Below are 19,914 nucleotides of genomic sequence, written 5' to 3' on the forward strand. Positions count from 1 at the left end.
CAAAAAAATAAAAAATATAAGTATATTATGGCCCATGCGTATGTAAATATTTCTTTGTATATAGGGCCTAAATAAAAGATTTTTTCATAATTATTTTGGTATTTATTTAAATATTTCTACCTAGGTGTGTGTTATTTATGCTCTGTACATTGCCTCACCATTACCACAATTTTTCTTACCATTTTTCATACTCTTTATTCCATATAGAAATATTTTCATGTAAGCTTCTCTTATATTTGGTGTAACTCCACCCCAACAAAAATCCAAAAAAACTAGTTTTATTTATGTGTATTTTTTTTCACTATTGTGATTTTTCCCTTCCTACATCTATTTTGTTTTTTTTCTAAAAAATTAGAACACCAAAAATATTTATCTTTTTATGGTAGCCTCATAATGAGAGAGATTTCTTTTGACCCCTTTATATTTTTTCCACTTATATTATTTATATTTGACATGTACATATTTTTTAGACCCCTCAATATTTGATTTTCTTAGTTGTACTATTCACTTATATCATGATCTCAACAATATCTTCAATTATAGACCTACCAAATAAGGTCAAGGGTAGGTGGCATGCATACATGCACTATGGAGGGCTCACTCTTGGAGGTATTCAAAAGAATCATCCAAAGAAGGACCCCACAAGGACCTTATGCAGTGGAAAAAAACGGTCGGTTTTGCTGAATTTTAAAAGTTCACTTGCTCTCCGAATTTGAAAAGGTGATACAAACAAAAGTTGTAGCTCGTGGGCTGAAATTTTGCCTCAAATGTTTTCATATTTTTTTGAGCTACGAGCTGTGAGCTATGATTTTATTAGTGGACCCCAGTTTTCCCATGCTATGCAGCCACACTCTCTCTTCCACTTATCATTTTCCTCTTTCACACACACTTCTCCACTCATCATCCCCACCTCTCTCACCACTCCTCTCTGCACCCTACTCACCTTCTCCTCAACCTTGAAGAATAAGAGAAACCATGGTGAACTCATACCTCCCACACACAATTCCATTCCAAAATTGACCACCTAGTCTCATTTTTCCTCCTCCAAATTACCCATATCTATAAAAAAAACCACAAAATTCAGCCTCTTCTCTTAAAAGACAGCATCATGGTGGTTGATTACTCAGCTTCAATTACCTTGTCTCTCAAGGAAGGTCAAGAGTGGAGAAAAAATGTACCGTCAAAGCTAGTGGACCGTCAACAAGCGTCAAAATTGGCCCTACTCGAGACACTTGGAGCATCAACCTTGTAAGAAATCCACCTTTTCTTACCTCTTAAGAGTTTTTCTTCCTTATTTGTATCCTACATGGATACTCCCATTGTAAATATCCAATTCTATTTGTAAATTAATAAAAATACTAACTTTACTAACACTAACCCACTATGAAAAGTCCTATCACCTCCATTTCTCTCCTCTCTCTTTCCCCACCAACTTCTTGATAATTCCAAGCGAAAGAAATTAGGTAAATTGCTAAAAATCTAACCCAACCATGGTTAGAGGAGTAACCCTAGCCTTCAAAATTGCTATAAAAGGAGGGTGTAGCTAGCACAAAAAAGGAGAAGAAAGAGCACTATGCTATAGCTTGAGAAGCCAAGCTCAACCTCTTGAGAAGGAGCTCTTGAGTGGAATCTCATTGGCATTAGGCATATGTATGTGTTGTATTAGGGGTGATTAGCAAGGGAACTCTATGTCATTGTAAGAGAGAGTGATCATTCAATTGAGAGTAGGAAATCTATCATTTCTCCTACTAGTGTAAGCCCAACATTTGCTGAATCAAGGAGGGTGAATTTGGACTAAGCATGGATACCTTGTCTCCCTTCCAACGTGAAGTCATGGACAATAATGATGTGTAAGTGTCTTGGTGTTTTATTTAAGTTCTTGATAGCTTGTCTCCGGGTATTGTTATCAATTTAGCCATAAATCCCACATGCTGTAAGAGGGCGACAGGGTGGAGAGGACTCCCCTGGCCTTAAGACAGTGATTGGGGTGGCTTTTTTCTTGTGATGTAATTTACTCAGGCTATGTTGAACAAATACTAATCTCACTTTGATTGGTCATGACAGATTTGTAAGAAGGCATTAGTGCAACAAGCACCCCCTTCCCCCTTCTCTCTCTTTCTTACATATATATATTTATGTTTGCTTGATCATTAACGATACACTTCAAAGCAGCCCGAGCACCATCTCTCTCTCTCTCCCTCTCTCTCGTGTTTTAGTGTGTGAGAGTGTTCCATTGGTGTTAGGGTTAGTGTAAATTCCTTGCTTGTTTGTGGGTTGTTCTAACGATTCTCCTCTTTTGCGTCCTACTTCGCTCTTAAACTAGGTGGTGCCCCTTGTGTAGTTGGGATTTGGCTGTGGGTTTGTTGTTTTGGTTTGTGTTGTGTTGTGCCGCAGCCCCATTGAGTAGCACGGGAGCCTTGAAGGGTGTCTAGAGGTTGCTCTTCTTGTTACCCGCCCCGGACCGCTTCACCGGCAACTGACACCGGCCTCAAGCCATATTATCTCATCAACCCAGACTCGGGTTGATAGGCCGTAAATTGCTTTAGACTTCTCATGCTGCATATAATGCATACAAACCCTGCTGAGGCTGTAAAATTCCCAGATGGCACATCGGCCGAGGCGACCGACCTGGCACGAAACTGGCCCCCGAGGAAACTTAAACTGCCAATATCTTGGCAACCAGAGCTCCGATTGTCGATCTAAAAAGATGGGCGTGCTCCACAAAATGAGAACTTTAGGCCTATGCATTCATACCAAATTAAACCCTTCAGCAGTAGTTGCCCAATCCGGTACAGATCTACAATCAAGTCCAGCTTCAAACTACGATAACTTCCTCACCGTAGCTCCGATTCACAAGCCGTAAAGACAGGCCCCTAGAGCACCTTGAGCACTACAATTTTGGCCCATAAAATTCCATTTCTTATCACTTCATATATATACCCACTTTTAGAATAAAAACATAAGTTCTAGCCCCTTAAAGCCACATATGGCATACATTTAGCATTAAACTTGGCATGTTAACAAACCCTGATCATTGCTCAATAAATATGTAGGCTTCAAAGAAGCTTAACTTTGCATTTATTTGCTCTTTTTCCCATCATGGAAGCAGAGTGGCACATCCACCCTCTCTAAACTTGCACATACTCCAGCATGTGCCAACCGTCTTTCCCTTTAATTTGGATCATCAAAAGCTTCATCGGACACATTGTCTGATGCATACATATCAACATCATTCCTTGGTTTCTAATCTAAGATTTGATCCCCATAACTAAACTCACCTTCCTGTTTCTTGAAGAGTTTGATCCTTTTTCCTGCAATAGGCACTGTAAGCTCAGTGCCATCGAGCTCACATAATTTATATGTTGCATTGTCATAAACATGAAGTACTACATATAGTCCAAACCACTGCTTGACCATCTTTCGCATAGCAGAGTATTGATTTTCCAAGCTACTATTATAAATGAGTACGCAATCTCCATATTTGATAATGATAAGGATGTAGCCTATGCTTCTCATCAAATACTGCTTTATTCTTCAACCTTTCCTCCTTGAGCTTTTCTTTGGAACTATCTTCTTGATGCCACTCAAGTTGGCAAATACATGTAAAGCAGGCAAATATTTTGTAGACATATCTACTTCCCATGGCATTATAGTCCAAGACATAACTGCCTCCTTTGTAGGCATAATGGGTTTTTGCCCACGCATCAATTCAAATGACATATAATCTGTACATTGAAATATGCGTAGTGCGATCAACCCATAAAACAAAAGGTAGCAGCTTAGGCCAATCACCAATATGTCCTTGGCATGATTTTGCTAAAGCCTTACAATAGTCGGATGCCCTCTTTCACTTTTCCCATTACCCTCTGTATTGTATGCCGTAATAAGAGCCAATTTGATGCCCAAACGAGAAAAGAACTCACGAGCTTCATCTGCATCCAGCTCTCCTCTGTCAGTAGTGATTTTGTCAAAACAGCCATACCTGGAAATTACATCTTCAAGCAAAAATTTGGATATAGCACTTGTAGCCTTTGTACACAAAGCTCTTCCTTCAACCTGATTAGTGAGATCTTCTCTAGCAAGAACAATATACCTCATCTTCCAAACACCTACTAGCATTGTAATCAAATCTACTACCCACTTGTAATGCATAGCTAGTGGACAAGTAGGATGTAATCTGTCTCAATGCCGTACATTAGAATACTGCTGGCATACTAAGCATGTTTCCACAAATTGAGTAACATGTTTGTGAATTCCCTTCCACCAGTAGCGGTCCTTAATTTTCACAAAAGTTTCCCATACCCCTTTGTGTTCGACCCATAAGCTTTCATGAAACTCTTTAATCACCTGCTATTGAGTTGCTTTATCAAAAACAACTCATTGGGGTACCCCTCTTGAACGCTTTGGCTGCTTCCACAGATGGCCATCCTTTAAAAAGTAGCCATAAGCCTTCTTTCTGATTCTCTTGTACTTTTGATAACTCCATCCCTCTTGCTTGTTAAGAGTGCTTAGGTAACGGCTGATCAAAATCCATTCTCCATCATACAGCTCTTCATAAAAGACTTCAAAAACACAAGCATGAGTACCACAGCTTGCATGTAAATGAGAAGAGGTATAGAATTTTAAGCCCACATCATCACTAGTGGTAAGCATCTCCTCTTCATCTTCTTATTGGGCCCTTGACAACATATCTACAGGGTTATCTCTGCCTACAATGTGACAAGACTCTGGGTTAAGAGACTTAATAAAGGCTATCCATCGCAACATTGCAATGTCCGGAGTAGTACAATTTGCAATCATCCCTATCAATGGTAAACAATTTGTCTCTACCACAACTGAAGCACCTATAAAATATTCTTTGGCGAACCTCAACGCAGTAGCAACACCCCAAAGGTCTCTCTTAACTTGTTGGTAACCTCTTTCATGATCATTAAGCACTTTTGCTCCAAACAGGACTGCATACCTGTGACCATCCTCATCATCTTGACCTATAGCCTCCCTACCCAATACCTATCGGGCTAGTGTCAACGGTTAAGATCACTGGCCTTCCACACTTATAGTCAACCTTTCTCAAGGTAGCAGCCTCAAAAAGCATTGTTTTCAATTTTTTGATGGCCATTGTATGAGCTTCTTCCCATACAAACCTTTTACCCTTCCTTAGCAATTGATAATGTTATAGAATTGACATTTTATTATCTATTGCAGCTGACAAGTGGCAAAAGCATCACCAGATAATGGATTATGCAGAAGGATGTTACATTTTATGTTTATTTGATTATTCAAGTGCTCTTTATGAGCTTTGGCCAATTATGTCCGGCCGGCCAGTTTGTAACCAATTTGACCATTCAAGAAATCTATATAACAAATACGTGCAAGAGGGAAATGGTCACTCTTGCACGGGGGGAGATTGTACCCAGTGCTTGTGTCTTGTTCTCTCCTCTACTCTCTTCTCTCTTGCCGTGCCGGCGTAGCACTCCGCTCTAGGAGGTACGCCTACACGTGTTCTTTCGCTCTCTCCCGCTCTCTATCTCTCTCTGTTCGTGTACGACTTGATTATATGCTCACAGGTTTCGTCAGGTATGCGTATTGGCGGTGTTTTGTTGTTTCCATCATGCTATTCGAGGTATTTTGCGGGACGCTACGTCTTCCGTCTGTAACAGTGGTATCAGAGCTGAGGCTACGCTCCAAAGATTGCAGATTCGTATAACCAAAAGCTAAGTGCTATTGTATTCTCCTAGTTTAAAAATGTATAATTTGATGTCCTTGTTTTATATTATGTTTTTCATGCAAATTTGGTGTTAATCCTTCATTAATTTGTAATTACTGAAAGATATCTAAATAAGATAGTATAAATGACAATTTTATACTATAAGCGCGATAAATATCGTCATAGGATTTGTATTGTAGACGAAGATGAACAATAATAGGAGAAAAATTAGAGGTGCTTTGTCATAGGAAGGATCTTTTTGATGAGATTTGAACTTGAGGCATGCTCCTCAAGCGGGAGATTCAATCACCATTCCACACATAATTGTTACGAAGTAGAAGCGGAGAGATCACATAGGATGTCGTGGGACAACCCAGGAGTCAAGGGACATATATGTACCACTACCGAAGTGTCGAAGGGTGGCTGGCTCACACCCAGTATTGTCGTATAAGAAAAGAAGTGGCGTGACAATAGCTAAGGAAGAAAACCCATTAAAAACGACCTTTTATTTTAATTGGGCAAGGCAGACTCTCGAAATCGGGCAAGAAGACGTCCCTTGAGCATGGCACTTTGCATCTGCCTCTGCTATCCTCTACCCACTCAACTCTGCACGCACCCGCAAGTTTATTTAATTTGTATTTTTTTTTGTCAGCATGCAATGGTCCCAGTTGCGCCGGCTCTGATGTGCCGATGCCTCTCTCTGGACGGTCAATTGCTCACCAAGAGCCCTCATCACTTACGTGCGGCTGTGAGCCTCTCTCTTTTTACCAGGACTGCCGCCCACTTGATGTACTAATATGGCGGACACACGCTGACGGGGCAGGGCCTGCCAAGCTAACGTCGCTGGCAGTAGTCTGGAATCGCTCAAGGAGGGAAGCAACGTCCGACTGCCACTGCCGTAGAACTGATCATCATTGCGCTGCTCACCAACACTCACACTAGCTGTAATATCATTGGCCTTTCCTATCCACATGATTCGTTTTGCATGGCGGCGCCCCTTGTAGCAAGCTGCATGCGCCACTGGTGCCAAACATACTGTGGGTTGCAGTTGAAGCGGCCTGCAGTTGGTGCATACACTCAACAAAAAGCAGGGGTGCTCCTGATCACACGTCACCTACCCAGCAATAAGTGGCACCCATAGTTCTGAGGTGCAACCAATCCATCTCGTCGTGCCCACCACCACTCTCTCACCTCGTGGAGCCGAAACCACTCATGGGAGATGCAGCCCCTCGTTATCTCTCGACCACTTGCAAAAGCAGTAGGCTTGCAACGGGTTGCTCTCCACTGCACAACTCATCAACTGCCATGCAAACACCTCTCTCTCTTAGTTGCCGCTAGCCTTTGGGCCCGCATGGCGTCCACCACCGAGCAATCAATGGCGGCTGTAGTTCTGAGGACCTCGTGGTGCCCACAACCTCTATCTCCAGCTCACTTCGACTCGGCACACCCACCTTCACTTCTACCACACCTTGCGCATGCAGCCGGGTACCCCCTACTGGGATCGATCCCTCAACGGAGACGTTAAAATTTAATCACAGGGGAACTTGGAAGCTCACTCCCGCCATGAATGATTTTGCTTCTTTTCGAAGCTGCATATCTATGTCGAAGGTGAGCTTCCTTCACAGAACTGGTTGTTGTCTGCTTCATTGATCTGTGGCAGAAATCCGCATGGTTTCTGAGCATCATTTGGTACGACATCTAATCATGCGGTCTTCTCAAAGAGACGCTCTGCTTTTGTCATACACCAGACTGAAGCGCAAGGTTTTGTTGGTTAAGATACAAGTAGCTCCCACATAGGAGCAGATGGCAGGGCAGATTTTATGTGGATTTTGATGTTACTTGGTTGAAGTGCTATCTAGTAAGGATTTTTAGGCTTTGTCTTGACATCAGCATTCCTTCCATTGTCTCTTTGCTCCTAGAAAATGAGAGGTCGCATTGACCCATTGAAACCTATGAAAAGAGCTCGCATTGAAGAGGAAGGAAATCCACCTAATGAACTCAGCATCACAGCGAGCCTGTCAAACAACGCTCTCGCTCTCTTTCTCTCAGTTCTCATCGAAGGCCATGCATTTACTCATTTACTGTTCGCGCCAACACCCCATCTGACTCTCTCTGTCTCTCTACACTGACCAATCCCCCACTCCCTCGCTCTCTCTCCCCCTCGTCTGTTACAGTGGCGCCGCCAGACAAATACAAGAGCAACATCTATTTTATGTGCATGCTGATTAGGAAGACACTGTCTAAACTCTTCAGGAATGCTTACGACCCCCCCCCACCCCCCGTCTCCTTCTCTCTCTCTCTATCGCTCCCGGGACGACTGGGTACAGAAACGGACATTCTGCGAAGCATTGACCCGACGAAGATGACGATGCTGCTGATCTAAAATAAACAAATAAATTTTACTGTTCTTTTACTTCGTTTTAATTTGTACCCCAGCATCGGAGTAGATTCACACTGATTGTATCTGTTTCACAACATATGTAAGTTTGGCTTTTTGAAGACGCATAATATAGCATTTCATTTCATTTCGCTTTATCTGTTTCCCCCCCCCCACCCCCCCCCCCCCCCCCCCCCCCACTACGACCCGCTAGAGGCACACATTCACAGAGCTCTTAAGCGACCGCTGTAATCCTTTCTTCGACAATGCGTTGTTGGACATTGATGATGATGATGCTAGCTTTTAATTCGTCAGTCTTTCACTTTACTTCATTTTAATTTCGTCACCAAGCATTGGTTTAGATCCACAAGGATTATACTAGTTTGATCCTGTAGGCCTTTTGCAGTAGGTTCATATAACATTTCATTTCATTTCTCTTTCTCTCTTTCCCCTCCCAATATGACCACTTATAGCGGTGGACATTGCCAGAAGCTCTTCCATGACTAATGCAATAATTTTTGCGATGATGCCCAATGCCGAGCATCTATGGAACTTGACGACGACGACAATGATTTTTGTCTATTTTCGTACCTAGACATTGTATTAGATCCATAAGGACTATCTCACTTTGTTTTCATAGGTAATTTTCACATTTTAAACACGGCTCGTGCAACATTTCATTTCATTTTTCTCTCTCTCTTCACAACCCCCGACCACCTTGTTATGTTTTGGTCATTGACATCAATAATGTTGTAATTTTGACAATTACAACATATATTTGAATAATAATACAATAATTATATATATATATTTAATTATTTAAAAGGAATTAATCTAAAGTATATAGCGAATGAATGGTATACTAACTGATATATGTATATATATATATATATATATATATATATATATATATATATATATATATATATATATATATATATATATATATATACACACACACTATTAAAGATGAGTGTGTTCTATTGATATTGACAGTGCTTGTTGTCCAACAAAGGATCATGGTCTGTATTCATCGCTAGAAACCTATTGTCATTTAACCTCTAGCGTCTACGTACCACTCCTTCATCACTTAATGTTCATTCATCATTTGATGTTATTGACTGTTATGCACACATATCCATAGTTGAAATTTGTATAAATTTTGGGGATGTTTATTCAAAGTTGCCCTCTTTAAATGGCTCATTCTACACTTACTAATTGCACTGGTCAATCCTGCAAACCTTATGTTCTTTTATTTTTTCACAATTTTACGGCTCCATACCATCACCTGAACTACCCCATTTTTGACTTTATTGTAATTAGCACACCATTAAGGATGCAAGTGTTTTCAGTATACCATTTACATGAATCCTCTCTTTGTTTTGCAAAATTATTTTAACCCTTTTTGCTTGGTACTTATTTGGTTCAGTATACCCTCAAGATGATTTGCCAATAAGCCCTGCAGCTACTCATGTGAGCCACGGTGTTTTGGGATAGTGCACAACAATTTGTAAGTGCCTTGATATACTGCACTGCGATGTCAACATAGTAACTATTTTTTCTCCTTTATGCCTTGTCTAGTCCACTGGTCACAAGCACACAGATCCGCCGATTTAGGCAGTGTGTCAATGCTCATCTAGTGCAGATTCACCGATTTAGGCAGCACCAATTATCTTTGCAGATCCGTCGATTTAGGCAGCACACTGACAAATTGCAAATTCACAATGGTAAATGAAGATCCTCCGATATAGGCAGCATTAGTGTAGATTCGCCGATTTAGGCAGCACACTTTATTGGTGTAGACTCGCCGGATGAGGCAACACCAATCACAAATTCATGCTGCAGTGGCTGGCCACCACTGTAACTAGTATGATTTTGTTACCCGGGTACATAATGAAAGTGATTTGGATTTGGACTTGTGGAATTGATATTGGATTGGGATTTGGTATCTGATGGTTATTTTATCACGACAGTGTGTATGTGATGAGACTTGACATTATGAGATTGATGATGAGTGTGACCAATGATATCCTGATTCATCAGGGTATGACATATATTGCTTATTCTAGTGGTATGGGACACTAGAATAGGTAGTATGTGGATGACGGCAGGCATAAGCAATATTGTCTAATTTTATGATTTTTTTTACTATTTGATACAGATTTCTACTCATTGTTTTTGACAAGTATTGTTTGCAGATTTCTATCTTTGCAACTGAGGACAGTTGCTTTCCAACGGAGAGGTATGTTATAGAATTGACATTTTATTATCTATTGCAGCTGACAAGTGGCAAAAGCATCACCAGATAATGGATTATGCAGAAGGATGTTACATTTTATGTTTATTTGATTATTCAAGTGCTCTTTATGAGCTTTGGCCAATTATGTCCGGCCGGCCACTTGGAAAACCAATTTGACCATTCAAGAAATCTATATAACAAATACGTGCAAGAGGGAAATGGTCACTCTTGCACGGGGGGAGATTGTACCCAGTGCTTGTGTCTTGTTCTCTACTCTACTCTCTTCTCTCTCGTCGTGCCGGCGTAGCACTCCGCTCTAGGAGGTACGCCTGCACGTGTTCTTTCGCTCTCTCCCGCTCTCTATCTCTCTCTGTTCGTGTACGACTTGATTATATGCTCACAGGTTTCGTCAGGTATGCGTATTGGCGGTGTTTTGTTGTTTCCATCATGCTATTCGAGGTATTTTGCAGGGACGCTACGTCTTCCGTCTGTAACAGATAAAGCGCCTCTACAACATGAGCAAAGTGCGGCAACCAAATACGATAAAATACACATGCACCCAAAAATCTCTGAACCTCAGTGATCGATGTACAAGTTTCTTTCATCTTCTGTATAGCTTCAACTTTAGCTCGACTCTTCCATCTGGGCCACACATACGCCCCACAATTAAAACCTCTTTAGCACCAAAAATTGATTTTGGCCCTGAATGTGTCAAGTTAACTTCTTCAAGCTTAGATAAAATGGCATCACAGTCAGCAATATGCTAGGCAACAAACTGTCGGGACCCCCTCTGGTCTTTTACCTCATCGTTGAACCCTTCTTCACATCCCTTGATCGGAAAATCATCGATGAAAGGCATAGTAACATGAGGAATAAAATTTTTAGGACCTTATTCATGCCATTCATTATGTGGGCTACATAGTTCGTAGCACCCTGTGGTATAGTGCACATCCTTACCAAACCGAGAAGTGTACCCATTGTAGTAAGATCCGTGCTCTCCAATGCAAGCTGAATCTAATCATATCCTGAGTAAAGATCACCCATAGAGTAGATGGATCTTCCTGCAAAGGCTTCAGCAAACTCGTCCACTATTGGACCTATACCCACATTGCAGATTGTTACCTTATTGACTGGTTGCATATCCTGAATGAACCTTAGGATACCATTCTTCTTTGGAGCAGTAAACCACTGGTTTGAGTATGGTGCACATGACGGTTCCAAAATGCCCATCCTTATCTTCTCATTCAACAAATCAATGAGCTTTGGTAAGTGAGCTTTGGGTACCGGAATAGGACATAAACTGTATGGCATATGAGGAACAATAAATATAACCATAGGAGAAACAACATTTGGGTTTTTTGCACCCAATCTCATCAGGCTCAAAAGAAAAGGTTTTACCATGATTTCCAAGCATCTCTCAAAAGCACTTGATCTCGTCTTCAGTAAGGAAATCCTCCTCTCCAATTTTCAGCTGCTTCAATGTCTCTTCAGTAAACAGGGATAGTAAAAGGGCTATTTAGCTAAATAGCCCTTTTACTATCCCTGCTTCAAACCTAGAGATGTTAATCCCAAAAACCCCAAAGAGAAAGTCTCTCTTTGCAAGAGCTTCCCCACCTCCGTGCCACCATAGTCCCGCTTTATAGTGGCACCCCAAGAAAATCCTGTGAAAACCTGTGTTCTTTGAACTCTTTGCGTATCTTCGGCCATGGATGATCACGTAGGCTATCTTTGTTTCTGGCATGTTCTACACACACAGTCAAAAGCTAAATATCCCTTTTACTATCCCTGCTTTGGATCCTTGCATATGCCGAGCCATCATCTAACACCTTTGTTTCCATGCGCACAACCGTAATGTAGGGTTGTCTCAGTATGAGTGAATAGGATGAGTGCTCCTGTATAAACAAGTTTTGTGCATCACAAACATCCCTGATAGTTACCTTAAAATTTGCATATGCACCATAAAGATCCCCTGGAAGCATATTGGTAGCTCAAATCCACCAACCGTGATCAACATCAAAAGGCCATTTTCCTTTCTTATCCAAGATTTTTGCCATAAGATTGATTTCTGACCCATGGTCCACAAGTGCTAAAACTGACTCTTCAATGTCCCCAAGCTTCACGATGGTTTCTGTCATTGCTCTAGTCCAAAGAGTCCTAGAAAAGGGACTCCTGGGCACAACTTCCTCATCTCCATGTCATTAAAATGAACATGCCTTACCTCAGATATGACTGGATTTGAAACCATCATAGCCTTTGACTTTTCAATTTCAAATGCCTCTTCATAAGCATCCAAAATTGACTCAATGTGATGGATCATTTGGATTTTAACTACATCAGGTTCCTGCTCACTTGGTATCTGGAGTTTCCTCTTGATAATTTCTATAATCTCCTCATGAAACTCACGCTTGGCAATTCCCAAGATGCCACCCAACATGAGCTCCCCTTTGCTATTGAGAATGTGCTCTTTAGAAACCTTCTTTAGATCTATAGCCAACTCAATGTAAGATTTCAACTTATAGGAAGGTTCCTTGGGTTTACCTTGCTTCTTATCTTTTGATGCAGGCTCTTCCATTAACACTTCTGGAGTAGGTTTGGGAGCAGGCCCTTCATCTTGCTTACTGCTAGATCTGGTTGCTCTTTTTGAAGTTCTTGCAATATCTTCATCTTTTTTGCACTTCTCTTCTTTTTTGAAGGCCTAGATATAAGTACATATACTAAAAGTGAATCTACCGGATCTACCCATCCTATAGTTTCTCTAATGCAATTCCCAACATGACATAATTTTCCATGAGTCGCCTTGCCTTCTTCTGCAGTCTTCAAAGAATAAGGCCACAAATCACCTTTAGTTCTTGCACCTTCATCATCTGCATTATTGTATACCTACAACCCATATGTAGCTGCTTCTACCATAGCCACATTATTTGTATTTCCTCTGCTAACTTCTTCATGCCACCCCTCCCAAAATTCAAGCGGAGTGGCTCACCTGTTGCTTTGAGATGAATCTTCTTGTCTTTTCAAAAGACCACATTTTTCTTGTAAGCTTCATCAAAATCTTCATAGTCTTTGCGTTCATGATCTTTACTATCACACCACATGCAGTGGTCATCCCAATCCTTGCGTGGAGGACATTGCCTGGGCTCTGAAGTTGAACCCTTGGTGCCTACCCCTTCAAGATTAATTGCTTTCAAAGTTAGATTTAATTCTTATATACCTTTGATCAGCTCATCAAGAACAGGCTCCTCTACTTTTTGTTTTCCACAGGCTGACTTTTCCTTAATTTCTTCATCCGTTGTCTCCATGGGATCAACCACAATCAGCTTATCCACCCTAATGTGCCACTTTACAATTGTGTTAATTGCTTCAAAAACGAGCTTCCAATCAGATGTTAAACCCAATTCACCTATTGAATCCTCAAGTAGTTGCACCAAGCTCTTTTAAAGCCGTTGGAAAGGGGAAAATGGAAAAACCACTAGCACACAAATTGAATGCCTCTCTATAGCCCAGTGATCTGACAACACCCCTATCCCCTATTTAACACACACCTCAATACACAATCTACAATCTACTATTGACCAAGCCCGTACCCAACCAACCCTTACTACATGCATCCCGTCGCAAAGCATACCATGGCTTTAAGGCTATCATCCTTTAGAACACCCATATATCCACACATAGACCGCCCTATAGCAAACAAGTCATAGACCTCGACCAAATCACTGGTGTGTATCCCTTCGACCTCAAACTTGGATCCATTTTATTCATGCCACACCCACAAATTTTGTATCCTTTGCACACACCAGATTCACAGAGAAACCACTCAGATACATGACACGCACTTAGGCATGAGAGAAAAAGAGAGGTAATATGCACTTCAACATAAAAATGTAGAGGTTGTGTTGATGTCAAATCGTTTGGGTTTTATTTGGGAAGTGTACAATGATGCTTTTCAGAGAAAACGCCCTCCTTCCCTTCATTGCATCAACCTCCCACACAAGGAGTGCTCGTAGCCTTTCCACGCCCCGTGACGGCACCCCTTCAAGGCTCACGGCCATCCAGCTTTGTTCTTGGTGGCATCTGCAAGCTTCAGCCCTCTCGATCTGCAGTAACCACCACCCCTTTCTTCACCTTGGCAGCCTCCAATTTCCCTTGCCCTGATCACGGCCAGCCTTTTGGCGGCTCTACACACCCAAGAAGCCCGGCCTCTCTGCGTGTAGGTGCCCTCGCCCTCTAAAGTCTGCCTCCCAAGCCTGTTCACGGACCAGCTCTTCACGCTCTGGCACTTGGCCCTTGTCGGCTTTACTCCATACAAATGGCGCTCCTTCAAGCCTTTCGTTCCTCTAATAGAGCCATTCTCCTCTTGCCCTGCTCATGGCCAGCACCTTGCGGCCTCCAATCCCCTCATGCTTGCCTGCAGCTCCGTTTACAGCCCTCCAAGTTCCTGCACAGGTCGCCCTTGCAATTAACTGGTGAGCCCCTCTCCTTGTAGCTGCTTACGGCCTTCCCTCTTTTCTACATGAGCCACTGACCGCCTTCAATCCACCTCCCTTCACTGGCCACAGCCCTCGGCGATCCCGGCACTTGCCAACCTGCAGGTGTCCCTCCTCAGGCCAGTTCTTTGCCTTTAACACCTGCTCCTTGGGTACTCCTTTGTACCACGAGCCCCCCCATCTCACTGGCGCCTCTGTGGCCTTCCTCTTGCTCACGGACAAGCTCAACTACTAGCCCTCCTGCAAACTGACGGCCCTCTTTCTTTGCAGCGCTGGCCCCTCCTGGCCGTAAGCTTCTCCGCTCGCTGTTGGCGAGCCTCCTCATGCCATGCAAACTGGCAGGCCCCCTTGCCGTGCCATCCACCTGTCTTCTTACGCCTTAGAGCACTCCAGACGTGGCGCCACCACCCTCCTGTAATAGAGTTTATCTATTCTTTTTATAAAAAGATTGCAGTCCTCAGGTTTAACTCCTTTAAAAAATTATAGCTTGCCCACACATCCCATGGCTCTGATCATCGACCTACCCTTCATGAACATCTTTGACTACCGATGCTAGCTAGAAAATCCAATTAGCTAGCTTGACCACCATCAAAACAAATTTCCAAGGCTTCATCTGCATGGCCATAAGTCAACAAAGTTTACTCTGCAAAACAAGTTTTCTGGTGACGAGATCTCCGTCGGGAGATGTTACAACCGCCTTGACTCGAAAGTTGTAACTGCTCACCATAATTTTTAGTTGGAGAAGTGTCATTCCCCGGTATGAGAGCATCCAAAGACATTTGGACTCGTCAAACACAAGGAAGCATTCTGCATATATTGTGGCATCATTTGAAGATGAGATCCTTCATCCCTTGGCACCTTGAAGCATCATGACCTAGAAAGATTCTTAACCATATCTGACCTATTAAATGTCTCATTTGGCACACATATCTCAACCATGCTAGTTGTACCTTGCATCAAATAGCCAATGAAGCACTTTGCCATCTGCTTGCAAATATCCATGTACCAGGTTTTGAGCTCTCCTTGGGCTGACCAAGTCCGGCTGCACCACCGTGGGTCAGCAGGTTGGAAAAATAACTCTACCCGTTCTGGTTTCAATGACCACTGCTCTCCTATAGATAGCTGCTCAAATTTATTTTTAAATTCTCGTAGCAGCTCTCGTACAGATAAATCCTTGTTTTTTTTATGGATCCACTTCATAAAACTTTGCTTAGTTACCCTTTGAGAATCTTCAAGGAAATACTCCTCCTGTAATGTCTTTTTAAAATTTTGCCACTTTGGTCCTTTTGCAGCCTGTATCTCCCCAATTCAAGCCCTAAGCTATGGCATGACAATCAAGGGAAAATCTTCAACTGCTTCATGATCATCAATCCCATTATCCTCCATGGATTGCTCATAATCTTTGCAATATTTTGAAATATCTCGACCTTCAAACCGCTGCATTTTTTTTGTTACTGCTTGTCGAGCTTTTCGTATCCGCTCATGCAAATTAAATGGTTAATGTTGTGCAATCTATTACTACTACATGTAAGTAGCAAATTGTTGCATCAATATGTGCTACATCACCGTCCCTTGCGGTGTAGTCATCTTTCTCTATAAAATTTTCCCACCCTGGCTTAGTTTCACGTTGGTTTCACCAAAGATGTCGGGGATAACTGGTTTGTGAGGTGAACTGGGTCAGCACCGGGTTGCTCGCTGTAGGAAATAAGAGAGATAAGATGCACAACAAAAAGCAAAATACACCGACGACACCGTAATTGCTTACAATTGACAACTTGATTGCTTTAAGGTGCTAATAATAAGCAGAAGTGGAATTCGATTACAAATGTTTTCCGTCAACGACAATGATAGAGTTAAGAGAGTTTAATGCTCTCAAATTTGACCAAGATTGCAAATATCCCACTTATGCCTATCATTTGAGCCTTTTGAAGCTAATTAAGAAGGAAGTATCTGGCAAAAATTCCCTACATGATGCCCTTGTATCTCCAAAATACAATAGAGAGAGGTTATCCTCTCTCCTTCTTGCGTTACTACTTACTTGCTTGCTTCCAAATTACAATTCTTGTCGTTAGCAGCACAACAAGAGAAAATCTCGAGCTTATGGAGCTTAATCCTCACAAATTTGACCAAGAGTATGATCTCCCACTTATGCCTGCAATTAGAGATTTAATCTGGCTATAAGGATGTTTGTTGCCATCGACTCTTCTAATCTCCTTCCCTTGCCAAAACTTCTTATCCTGCTTCAATCTCCTCCAATCCTCCTTGACTAGTCTAGAGAGCAAAAGAGATTGGCCCAGTCCTCCCTTGCGATTCCCTTATTAACCTTCTTATGATCGCCGAGGTTGAGATAGAGAGAGACCACCTTACCTCTTGCCTTCATTGAGAGAGAGAGAGAGAGAGAGAGAGAGAGAGAGAGAGAGAGAGAGCGAGAGAGCATCAAGCTCCTCTTCCCCAAGATTTCCCTTGCCTTTCTTCTTCTCCTTCCCTTCCTTGGCGAGCTCCGACTCCTCGCTCCTCTTTCTCCACTTCTCCTTGCCGAGATCCCATTTCGCCAAGCCTTCCTCGTCTCGCCTTGCCGAGCTCCGACTCCCGTTCCCTATGTTCCTTCCTTGCCGAGCGCTGATTGCCTCGCTAAACCTCTTTCTTCCACGCCTTATCTTCCCCTTGTTCTCTTCCCCTCCTTTTCCTTCATTCGTTACCTTATCCCTTTCTTCCACACCTCATGCCTTCTTATTAAACCCCCCTCTTCCACCTAAGCAAAGACAAAACTGTCGTTGCTAGGTGGGAAGGCCTTTTGCTGATGTGGCAGGCCCAAAATTCCATCAACATCGAACTGTGTGAGAGTGCCATCAAAACTGAGCGCTATGCCGGGCAAGCTTGCAATCTTCCCTTCCTTGGGCGCCATCATCTGAGGCATGTAGTGGCCGCTACGACTTCCACTGTCCCTTCCTGTTCATCAGCCCGCTGCTTCATCCATCACCATGCCCTTTTTTTTCCTTTCCCTTCACACTTTAACCATGTTTTAATTAAATGGGTGGCCATTGCCCCAAACCCCCTTGGGTGGCCATATTTTGAATGGCTTGGGTGGTCATTCGTGCTTTGGGTGTCCATAGTGAGTCATCAGACGGGTGGCCCTCAAAGGGCACCACATTTATCATGCACTTTGACCAAAGCAAAGCATTGCGAGAGGCCTCCTCTATGCAACTGGTGAAAACAGCTGAGTGCTTGCTTGCCACAACAATGTAGACCTCGGCGCAACAGTTGAACACATTTAGTAAATGATGACATTTTAGACAAGAAGCCTTCAAGAACTTCTTGTGCATTTGTAAGGGTACCACACTTGGTATACATATCGGTGATCAAAGCTTCACCAAAGCTTTGATCACCTTTTAGACAAGAAGCTATCAAGAACTTCTTGTGCATTTGTAAGGGTAGCACATTTAATATACATAAAGCTTCCCCAAAGCTTCTATTACTGATAGTATCATCGTGATTTTAACTGCCCATATAAGCATCTCGTATAATGCCACCACATGCCTTTAAAATGCAAGTATAGGTGTTTGTTTTTGCCGAAAGGCATTCCCTTCGCATTAGATTTAATTTTTTTTTAGTTTATTTGCCACAACCATATCGGAACCTGGTAGCCTTTATTAACAATATCGTCTAGGATTCCAAAAATCATCTTGCTGAGCCGTGCGGCGGCAACCGACATCGACCTCAAGCCATATTATCTCATCAACTCGGACTCGGCTTGACGAGCCGTTAGTTCCTTTAGACTTCTCAAGATGCATAGAATGTATACAAACCCTAATGAGGCTGTTTCCCAGATGGCACATCGGTCGAGGCGATTGACTTGGCACGAAACTGGTCCCCACCGAGGAAACTTAAACTGCCAATATCTTGGCAACCAAAGCTCCGATTGCCGATCTTAAAAGACTGACATGTTCCACAAGTGAGCACTTTTGGCCCATGTATTACCAAATTAAACCCTTTAGGAGTAGCTGCCTAATCTGGTACAGATCTGTAATCAAGCCCAGATTCAAACTGCCATATATAACTTCCTCACCGTAGCTTTGGTTTACAAGCCATAAAGATAGGCCCCTAGAGCCCCTTGAGCACTATAGTTCTATTCCATAAACTTCCATTGCTTATCACTTCATATATACCCACTTTTAGAATAAAAACATAAGTTATGGCCCCTTAAAGCCGCACCTCGCATATTTATAGCATTAAACTTGGCCTGTTAACAAGCCCTGCTCACCGCTCAATAAATATGTAGGCTTCAAAGAAGCTTAGCTTGGATTTCTTTGCTCTTTTTCCCATCATGGAAGCGGAGCGGCATGACAACGGTCTCATGATCCACTCATATACATTTATTTGTATTAAGAGTGAGGAAATATTTGATAAGGATGAAACTCAATGCTTTGCACTTGAGTAGCTCCACGAACCCATGCTTTGAGAACTTTGTGAGACCAACTCAAAGAATGGATGGTCCCAAGTGGCTCATAAGCAATTATCCCTACTGGAAGACACGTTGTGAGAACCTCTACTTTACATTGCAAACTTATCAAGGCATATCGTATGGTGGTCTCACAATATATTCTCATACATTTATTTGTATGAAGAGTGAGTTAATCTTTAATAATGATGACACTCAATGCTTTGCACTTGAGTAGCTCCACAAAACCATGATTTGAGAACTTTGTGTGAGCAACTCAAAGAATGGATGGTCCCAAGTGGCTCAAGTAGTGCTACAAGGAGCTATCCCTACTAGCAGACATGTTGCAAGAACCTCCGTTTTACATTTCCTTGTCAATATAATATGCGGCATGCATAACATTTTAAAGGACATTAGAAGTTATTGTAAGAAAAACATAGACAATCATTTAGGTGTAAGAATGTTTACCTTAGTATCCTCATCCATTTCTTCAAGAGAATTCCTTGTTGTAAGAGCAATGCTACAGCGATCATCTCCACCCATTGGAATCAATGGTTTGTGTGGGGTGGAAAGCATTTTTGGTTACACTTTCATAAAAAAAGGCACATGATCTATCTCCACTAGGGTTTTTGCATGGTTTGCACCAAGATTTTTTCATTTTCATTG

The sequence above is a fragment of the Adiantum capillus-veneris genome, chromosome 5, assembly GCF_014529385.1.
Source record: "Adiantum capillus-veneris isolate H3 chromosome 5, ASM1452938v2, whole genome shotgun sequence".
Lineage (NCBI taxonomy): Eukaryota > Viridiplantae > Streptophyta > Polypodiopsida > Polypodiales > Pteridaceae > Adiantum > Adiantum capillus-veneris.